The sequence below is a fragment of the Musca domestica genome, unplaced genomic scaffold (assembly GCF_030504385.1).
Source record: "Musca domestica strain aabys unplaced genomic scaffold, Musca_domestica.polishedcontigs.V.1.1 10, whole genome shotgun sequence".
Classification (NCBI taxonomy): domain Eukaryota; kingdom Metazoa; phylum Arthropoda; class Insecta; order Diptera; family Muscidae; genus Musca; species Musca domestica.
In genome coordinates this window covers 17,224,899-17,235,318 of record NW_026712115.1, presented here as the reverse complement: position 1 = coordinate 17,235,318, position 10,420 = coordinate 17,224,899, and the positions used below count along the sequence as shown (strand labels likewise).

The 10,420-nt window shown below is 31.2% G+C and overlaps 1 protein-coding gene across 4 annotated transcripts in view; it reads left to right on the top strand.

Moving 5' to 3' along the window:
* Positions 1–10,420, top strand: part of LOC109612410 (potassium voltage-gated channel subfamily H member 8) — a 1,874,382-nt gene that overhangs the window by 400,256 nt on the left and 1,463,706 nt on the right. Inside the window, exon 1 of one of the 4 annotated variants that reach the window (XM_059127155.1) lies at positions 137–206. The exons of the other annotated variants lie outside the window; for them this stretch is intronic. The gene's annotated coding sequence lies outside the window, so the exon portion shown is untranslated. Of the gene's footprint in view, positions 1–136; positions 207–10,420 lie in introns of those variants that run through there. 4 annotated transcript variants of the gene reach the window in all.

Genomic DNA, 10,420 nt, shown 5'->3' with positions numbered 1-10,420 from the left:
TTAATCTAAACACTGTATTTAAAACAATGAAATGAAATAATGAAAAGCGTCGTACGCTGCCATTTCCAATTAGCGATAGCAAATTTCAGAGCGCTTTTATATTAGGTGTTCTAAGTGGTTTTCGCATGCTCAAAGTTGTCAACATTGTTGTGTTTGTTTATTTCTAGAAGACTCTATTGTTATTGTGAAAGAACGTGGAACAGCTGGTAAGAGACATTTTAAATTACTTCAAAAGTGCAAGGAGGCAATCAGATTCTTTCAAATCTATTTCCAGACGGGTACTGCAACACTATTTTATAAGAGAAAAATTTGAGACAAAATGTGGAAAGCAATTGAAAAAATATATATATTCATTCAAAATGAGTTATCTATAGTAAACAAGATATATTAAAATTTGTTAGTTTATGTTCTTAAAATAATGAACACTTTAAACACCTCTTTTCAAAGCGAGTCTTCTTCACATATAATATACCTTTGTTCTATGACAAAAGAAATTTTACTTCAAATTTTCAGAAACTTTGTAAAAAAGGAATACATAAATCGTCTTTAAATTTGGACCATTGATTATAAAAATTATTTTCACATCTATATATATATATATATATATATATATGTTTAGATAAACATTTTCTTCTATTATATGTTATATATATATATATATATATATATATATATATATATATATATATATGTATATATATATATATATATATATATATATATATATATATACATATATATATATATATATATATATATATATATATATATATATATATATATATATATATATATATATATATATATATATATATATATCTGTTCGTCTATCTGTCTGTGGAAATCACTCTAGCTCCGAACGAATTGAAGTAGGTTGATAAATTATAAAACGGTACCTCCCGATATTAGGTATTTTCATGATGATTATTCACCGGAATAGTTTCAAATATGGTATTTGAAGTTCGTAATGGATACTACAGCCTAACACAGTAAATTGTCTGTGCAGGTCGACGTCTTCGTATAGCCCCCATATAACAGTACCCCCCGAATTTCGGTATTTTGATGATTTTAGCGACAATATTCACCGGAATAGCCTGCGCAGGCTTATGACAAAAGTTGCGTATGCAGCTCCACATCGTCGTATAGACCCTAATATACGGCTACATTCGGTATTTTTAAGATTTTTACAGAATTGTTAATGGATTTTAATTTGCCAAATTTGTACCATATGGTGGAGGGTATTCGAAGTTCGGCTTGGCCGATATGCAATATGTACATACATATATTATTACTATATAGTGTTAAATATAGATGAATTTGTTGTTTTGTTCTAAACTGTTATTAATATACAGACGCACCTGTAAACGTATTAAAAAATTAAATTTTTATAACTTCTAATGGAGGAGAACCATCTTATAAATTTGAAATAGTTTTTCCAACCTTTCACAGACACACTATAAACGAGCCTAATATAAAGCCGGAAGTTCTCAATAATATCTTAAGGACATTTCTCAATCCATCTGTAGGTAACTGTATCAAGACAACAATTAATATCATGGGAAAGTTACAGGAAGTATTCCAGGCTAATTTCTCTCAAATTAAGGTTAAATATTCTAGAATTATGCTAAAAGATTTGAAAAGCGAAGAGGAACAAGAATCCGAAATTAAAAAGGAACAGAATAGGGCACATAGGAATAGTATTGAAAATAAAACACAATTGTTAACAAAATTTTATTTTCCTAAAAGGCATTTGAAAATAAAGAAAATCACCAAATTATGTAAGGTATGTAAAGAAAATAAATATGAAAGAAATCCTGATAAAATAGTCATACACGAAACATCGATTCCTCAGTTTCCCGGACAGATCGTTCACATGGACATTTATATCAAAGAGAAAATAAGAATGTTGACGGCAATAGACAAATTCTCCAAGTACGCACATGTTAAAATTTTGAAATCTACAGCAATTAAAGATGTTGAGGAACCTGTTAGAGAAATAATTATTTCTTTCGGAATTCCAGAGATAGTAGTTATTGACAATGAAAAGGAAATTAATTCATAGTCCATTATATTTATGTTAGAAAATCGATATAATGTTAAGGTATTCAAAAGTCCTCCTTATAGTAGTAATGTTAACGGGCAAATAGAACGTTTTCACTCAACCTTATCAGAATTAATGCGATGTTTTAAAACAGAAAATGTTCACAAAACATTCTCTGAACTTCTGCACAGGTCAGTCTACGAATACAATAATTCGATACATTCTACTATTCAAAGGAAACCCATTGAAGCTTTTTTTTGGAAAAAGAGTAAACACAGACGCAAGGGACATTGAAAAAGAAAGAGATGAAATTACAAAAAGATTCAAAGAAAGACAACTGGACGACAGGAACTATCATAACAAAAATAAATGCGAACCAAAGACTTACGATCCAGAACATACCATTTTCGTGAAAGAAAATAAGAGATTAGGTACAAAACATAGCAAAGTCTACAGACAGGAAATAGTAAAAAAAACAAGAATACCACAATTCTCACAGAATCAGGGAAGATTGTCTACAAAAATAATATAAGGAACTAGTAAATTACAATTTTCAGACCACTTTTTGGTTTAACAATGGCTGACGTTAAAATACTGGACTATACGAACTCCCATATTGTGACTTTCAATTCTGGAACGGCAAAATTACAGACAGGAACATTTAAAATAATACATGTAATAGAGACTGATGCATACCAAGAGCTAGTCAATAATATGCTACAGACAGTAAGCCAAAAGGTTAGTGAATATCACTTCCTTCGTCCTTTCCTAGTACCCGAAATGACGGAGATTCAAGGGTATTTAGATAGGCTAAGGCCAAAGGTAAAACGATCTCTGAATTTTATCGGATCAGCATGGATGTGGATTGCGGGAAATCCAGATCATGATGACTTTAAAATAATTACGCAAAAAACTAATACAGTATTGGCTAATAATAACAAACAAGTCGTCATTAACAAATTGTCACTAGAGAAAATAAATGAATTAACAATTAAAACTAATGAAATCATAAAACACATAAATTATAATGACACTGAAAAAGAAAAACTCATAACAGATTTAAGAATTAAGATAAGCATACTAAAAGAAGAATTAATTAATATCCAATATGCCATGCATTGGGCAAAATTAGGCATTGTAAATCCCTTTATATGATCGTCAAACGAAATAAACACTGTAAATGAAATACTAAATAGAGATTCTATTCTATATGTTAATATAGAACAGGCATTTGAATTTGCAGAAATAAAAATTGCATCAATTAGCAATTCACTTGTCTATATTATAAATATCCCAACCACAGATAAAGTTTTATGTAATAAATTATTAATTAAGCCAATAAAATTTGAGAAATTTATAAGCAAACTTAATTTCAAAAATTTACTGTTATGTAATAAAAGTATCTTTGGTATAAGAAATGTTTGTAAAAATTATAATAATATTACCATCTGTAATAATGATAATTTAGTTTCTCTTAATAACGATAATTGTTTAGTTAATTTAATTAAGAGTAAACCATCTAACTGCAGTATAATAGATAATATCCCCTGGTACGATTTTTTTAAACCAATTTAACGGCACTATCCGCCTCAATGGAGAACCACAACAACTTCTGGGAACATATGCCATACAATTCCACAATACAACAATAATAATCGAAAATAAGACGTATAATTTTTTGAAACCACAAACCTTCAACCTTTGCCAGCAATATTAAAACATAAGTCTTCCTAATTGAACTTAGAAGAAACGCTTTCATTGGAAATAATTAAAGAACTCCAAATGAACAATGCAGTGGCTATAGATTTATTGACGAACCATAATAAATGGAGTCTGACAACCAGTTTTGGACTTTCTTCAAAGACAATACTATCAGTGGGTTATATGCTATTAAAATACGTATTAATGAAAAGGAAAAAGGAATTGGTTGTACTACCACCTCCAAATTCATGTTCCATGCATGAACCATCCGAGGTGCAAAAAATAAATTCAAGCGGGATCGAAGGAATTTCGCATTTCCAATATTCCCTACCAATCGAGGAATATTAACACCGAAAATGCTAACATTAGCTTTTTCCCACACTCCAATAATTATCCAGAATTTGTCAACAAAAACCGGAAGTCGCGTGGAGGCATTAAACAATAACTAAGTATGCCAATCAACACACGCGAAATACTCCAGACTCTGATTACCAGAAAATTTATTATGCTGACGATGTAATAATATTTAGAACAAGTTATTGTTAAGAATAATAATGTAATTTATGTTCATTTCTGTTTTGGAAGTGAGTGAATAAAGGTATATTTTTTTAAAGAAATTAATATTAAAAATATTAATTTACATGACACAGTTTCAATACCAAAAGTCCTATGGACATAATACACTTTTGAGTGAATTTTTATCAACTTAATTCATTTCGTTCGGAAGCTAGACGGACAGACGGAAGGATATTGCTAAATCGACATAGAATTTTATGCTGATCAAGAATAAATATACTTTGTTGGGTCTAAAATGCATATTTCGATGTGTTACAAAACGGAATGACAAATTTAATATACCCTCCACACTATGGTGGAGGGTTTAAAAACTTCTATATATCTCAAAATAAATTCTTAAAAATAATCTGTAACCTTCCTTGGTACTATTCGACATCATCGCTGCATTTCAAAAATTGTATATGTTGAAGATAAGTTACAAATTATGACGCAAAAATTTGCTGAACGTTGTCGTTTTTCTAGTTTTTCGCACATTAATTCTTTATATTGAGATCTTCTATCAAAAATTTTATCCTAGGAGATACAAATTATTAACATTTATAAATTAATACACATTAATATTTCTTGTTAGCATTTGTGTAATATTTTCCCCTAACATTCAATATCTTCCATTATCCATAAATTACATAAACGAACTATACTGAAAAAAAAATTGTTAAATTGAACTCATAAACATATTTATTAGAATTTATTGTAGTAAACCATATGCTAAAATAACAATAAAAATATACGAAAAAAATTACTATCAATACAAAAAAAAATTAAAAAAGCTGTAAGTTCGGTCGGGCCGAACTTTGAATCCCCTCCACAATACGGAACAAATTTCAATTTTCAAAAAAATAAAATCCTATAAAAATTCTGTTAAAATCTTAAAAATACCGAATATAGCCGTTATATTAGGGTCTATACGTCAACGTGGACCGCCATAGGACACTTTTGTCAAAAGACTTTACAAAATACAAATGCGAAACTTGAAAAAAATCTGTTTATAATGTCGCTAAAATCATCATAATACAGAATATCGGGAGGTATCGATATATGGGGGCTATAAGAAGACGTGGACCTGCATAGACAGTTTTCTGTCATAGGCTGTAATATCCATTACGACCTCCAAATTTGGTATTTGAAGGGAATTCAAAGTTCCGCCCGGCCGAACTTACAGCTTTGTTACTAGTTTTTTTTTTTTTGTATTGATAGTAATTTTTTCGTATATTTTTATTGTTATTTTAGCATATGGTTTACTACAATAAATTTTAATTAATTTAATGTGTTTAAGAGTTCAATTTAACAATTTTAGCTTAGTCAGTATAGTTCGTTTATGTAATTTATGGATAATGGAAGATATTGAATGTTAGGGGAAAACATTACACAAATGCTAATAAGAAATAATAATGTGTATTAATTTATAAATGTTAATACGTTGTATCTTCTAGGATAAAATTCTTGATAGAAGATCTCAATATAAAGAATTAATGTGCGAAAAACTAGAAAAAACGACAAAGTTCAGCAAATTTTTGCGACATAATTTGTAACTTATTTTTAACATATACAATTTTTGAAATTCAGCGATGATGTCGAATAGTACCAAGGAGGGTAATAGATTATTTTTAAGAATTTATTCCACCATAATATGGAGGGTATATTAAGTTTGTCATTCCGTTTTGTAATTGGGTCATGTAGGTCCACGTCTTCGTATAGCCCCCATATAACGGTACCTCCCCATATTCGGTATTTTGTTGATTTTAGCGACAATATTTATCGGAATTGTTTCCAAATTGGTATCTGTCTACAGCCTAAGACAGAAAATGAGCCATGTAGGTAAAAGTCTTCGTATAGCCCCCCATATAACGGTATCCCCTAAATTCGGTTTTAGATGATTTTAGTGACATTATTTGCCGGAATTGTTTCAAATTTGGTATTTGAAGTTCGTAATGGATACAACAGCCTATTCCAGAAAATTATCTGTGCAGGTCTAAGTTTTAAAACCGCCATGGTACCTCCCTATATTCGGTATTTTGATGATTTTAGCTACATATTAAACATATTTTTTTCAAGTTCGCATTTGAATATTGTATGAGCTTATGACAAAAGTTGTCTATGCAGGTCCACGTCTTCGTACAGACCTAATATACGTCTAATTTCGATATTTTTAAGATTTTAACAGAATTTTTAACGGATTTCATTTTTTGAAAATTGCCAAATTTGTACCAAATGGAGGAGGGTATTCAAAATTCGGCCCGGCCGAACTTACAACTTTTTTACTTGTTTAATATGACAATTTGATGCTGTATACCACATCGCTGCAGCATAAAACAAAATTGTTTGAAAAATAGTTTTAACAATTAATAGTTTATGGACGATATTTAATTCAGATTTCCTATATAACGTCTTTTTTGTCAAATTAATTTTGTGAATGATGTAGCTGATGTGCTCATTGAATAAAAGCTTTTTATCTAAAATTGCTCCGAGGTATTTAACATTATTTCCCCAAGAAACTCCTGGTGTGAAACAAATCTTTTTTTTTCTCGTAAAGAAGATATATTGGGTTTTTGATTCATTAATCATAACTTTCTATTTGATGAAATAACGCAGTGTGGTTTCAACTGCTGCGTTCAAGGTATTTATATTTGTGGATAAAATATCCGAACATAGATTTCTGTGTACGAATATTGTAAACAATAAGGGATAGACAAGATTCCTGAGACAGCCTGCACCAATACGGTACGATTGAGAAAGTTTTTCCAATGAAGGTTCTATCTGACAAAAAACTTGTTACAATTTTTATTGCCAATATATCGAGACCTATCAGTTATAATTTATGAATTAGGGCGTCGTGTCATACTGATTCGAAAGTCGCATTTACGTCCAGTAACACCATAGCTGTTGATTTCCCCAAGTACAATTTTCTTTGCTAGTATTTTTAATTCTTACCAACGGTTGAATAGTATTATGTTCTACCCGAAAGCCGAATTGTTGAGGCGGTAGTATATTAAGGTCTTATATAAACAGAAGCTTTACGGACTTCAGCGTTTAAATTATTTGTTGGATATGGTTTGCACTGATTCAGAGGGGATTATCATAAAGACGAATGTCATATATTTTTTAAGAGAGTTTTTAATCAAATCCTAAGCGTAACGATCGCTTGGATGCTCTGAGATTTTTTAATTATTATAAAAATGTTGAGCGAATAATTCAGCTTTGTCAAGGTTGATGAGATAGATTTGACCGTTTCAAAACTAGCATATTTTTACTTTTATTCCTAATAACTTTAGAAATTTTGCAGAATTTTTTTACCGCCTTTGGGGAGATTACATAATGATTCATTACAGCTTTTATTTATAAATTCCGAGACTAGCTGGGAAATTAAATTATTAAGAAATGACAATTGTGAGTTATTAAGCGGGGTTCTTTGTCCGATCCATTTTTTTCTAGTACAAACTGGTTGGAAATGCTTTTTAATGGAACACTAAAATGCACTGCATCGTTTATAAGTTGAGTGCATTTTTCAATCAAGCAATAGATACCATATATGCTAAAAATTGGCATAACTGTCAATGGATCCACATTATTGTTTACAAAACGCCGAAATCTAAAGCAATTTGCTTTATTAATATCATACTTTACATTATTTTAATTCCTATAGGACAGATTGGCTGTTATAACAACAGGAAGATGATCAGAGTTGAGTGTAAAAAGTATTGCAGCAGAAGAAAATAAACTTGGAAGATTAGGTAAAAAAAGTCTAGTGTCGATGAATTAACTGTACTAATTGCGACTAAAGTGGGCTCAGAAGGAAAAACCAAGGCAAATGAGTTCAAAGTTGCCAAATCATTCATTATACCTCCCCCCAACAATTTAATTTTGCACAACCTTAATTCTGGTGTCTACTATTGAAATCGCCGTCAATTATGTAGTCTCCTCGAATAGAAGAGAACTTCAACAAATCGCATTTAAATTGTGTTCTTTTAGTGTTAGAAGGGCCAGCAGAACCTCCGAAAACTCGCAGCTAAAAAGAGTGATAAATCTGTTATCAGATAAATATATTTTAATACCAACATTTTCTATTATTGAGGTATCAAGAGAATGAATGTATTCATGCTTAATTTTCCTATTAACTACCACTGCAACACCTCCTCCCCTCGAGATTTGTCTTTTATTGCAGTAGCAAGAAAAATCAGCATGAGATATATTAGTATTATCTTTGAGCTATGTCTCATTAATCATAGCTACATCAATATTTTCCCCCAAAAGGAAATCAAACAAGTAAAAAAAAACATTAAGTTCGGCCGGGCCAAACTTTTAATACCCTCCACCTTAGGGTAAAGGAAACATTAGAAGAAATGTGGCAAAAACCATTAAAATGCTAAATATCGGGAGGTACCGTCATATGGGCGCTACACCAAATCGTGGACCTACACATGCAATGTTTTGCCAAAGGAGCTAGAACCCATTATGACCTACAAATACAAATTTTCAGACAAATCCGTAAAAAAATGTGGCAAATCTCAAATTACCGAATATCGGGAGGTACCGTTATATGGGGGCTATACCAAAACGTGGACTTCTAATTACAAACGTGGTCAATGATCTACAACTACCAATTTTCAGAGAAATTCTTGAAAAAATGTGGCAAAAACCATCAAAATGCCGAATATCGGGAAGTACCTTTATATGGGGGCTATACCAAATCATGGATCCATACATGCAATAATTTGACACCGGAGCTGGAACCCATTATGACCAACAAATACCAATTTTTAGACAAATCCGGGAAAAAATGTGGCAAAAAATTAAAATACCGAATATCGGGAGGTAGCTTTATATGGGGTCTATACCAAAACTTGGACCTATACATGCAATGTTTTGACACACGCGCAGGGACCCGCTATGTCCTACAAATACCAATTTTCAGACAAATCCGTGAAAAAATGTGGCATAAATCATCAAAATACCGAATATCGGGAGGTACCGTTATAAGGGGACTATACCAGAACGTGGACCGATATGTCTCATTTTCAATACCAACTATCCTAGACACAATACAAATTGCTCTGCTAAATTTTGGCGCTCTACGTCAAATAATGTGGGCTATATTGTGATTTTAACAGACGGACATCGTTAAATCGACTTAGAATTTTATGCTGATAATGAATACACAAACGGAATGACAAAGTTAATATACCCTCCTTTCCAAGGTGGTGAAAGCAAGCGAAGTAATAACTTCAAACTGATCAGTTTTAGATTTACAATGTTTTAAGTTGTCAATTAATTCAGAAGTTAGTACTTTCAGTTGTTCTACAGAGAACAAATCATTTGTATTATTAACATGAACATTTGAAGCTAACATAACTGGATCTATTGTGATTTGACTTTTGTACATGTGTTACGTTAAGCAAACCAATATTGCTTCTGTTGAATCCATTTCGGCCCCTTGAATTAATATAATTTTACTCCGACAAGATGGATCAGTCGATTTATGTGCCTCACCGCAACTTGCACATTTAATTTTATTTACGGTGCTCTCCCTTGTTTTGTGATGGCCGGTACAATTTAAGTATAATGGTTTAATATGACAACTATCAGAGCCATGGCCGTGCATTTGACAGTTATAACATTGAGTTTTTTTTTGGCTTTAGCCTGGTAACTCCAAGTGGTGCGTAAGCGGTTTATAAATCTAAAATTTTGTTTGACTTCCATGAGGCTTAATGCATTTATAATAATGTCTATATACAGAATAATGTCGTTGTTTTGTTTATCTTTTCCGAAAACTGGTTTGACATTAAGACAATTTAACCCCAACTTAATTAATTAAAAAATTCTTCCTCTTTGTCCTTAAGATATTTTACGGCATTATTGTAATCATATTGAAGATTGTAGAAAATTTTATGAAATTTTTATTTAAACATTTTGAATTGCATAATCCGTAATATGCAATTCACTGCAAAACGATTTAGTTTTTTTCAGTATCAGATTTCACAATTGTTATTATCATATTTTTAACTATCATGGTATCATATTTTCAACTAGTTTTGGCGTGGGAGCACCTATCTTAGTTTGTAGAAATTACGCCCTTCGCAGCTCTGGTCGGTGATGTGTCGCTCA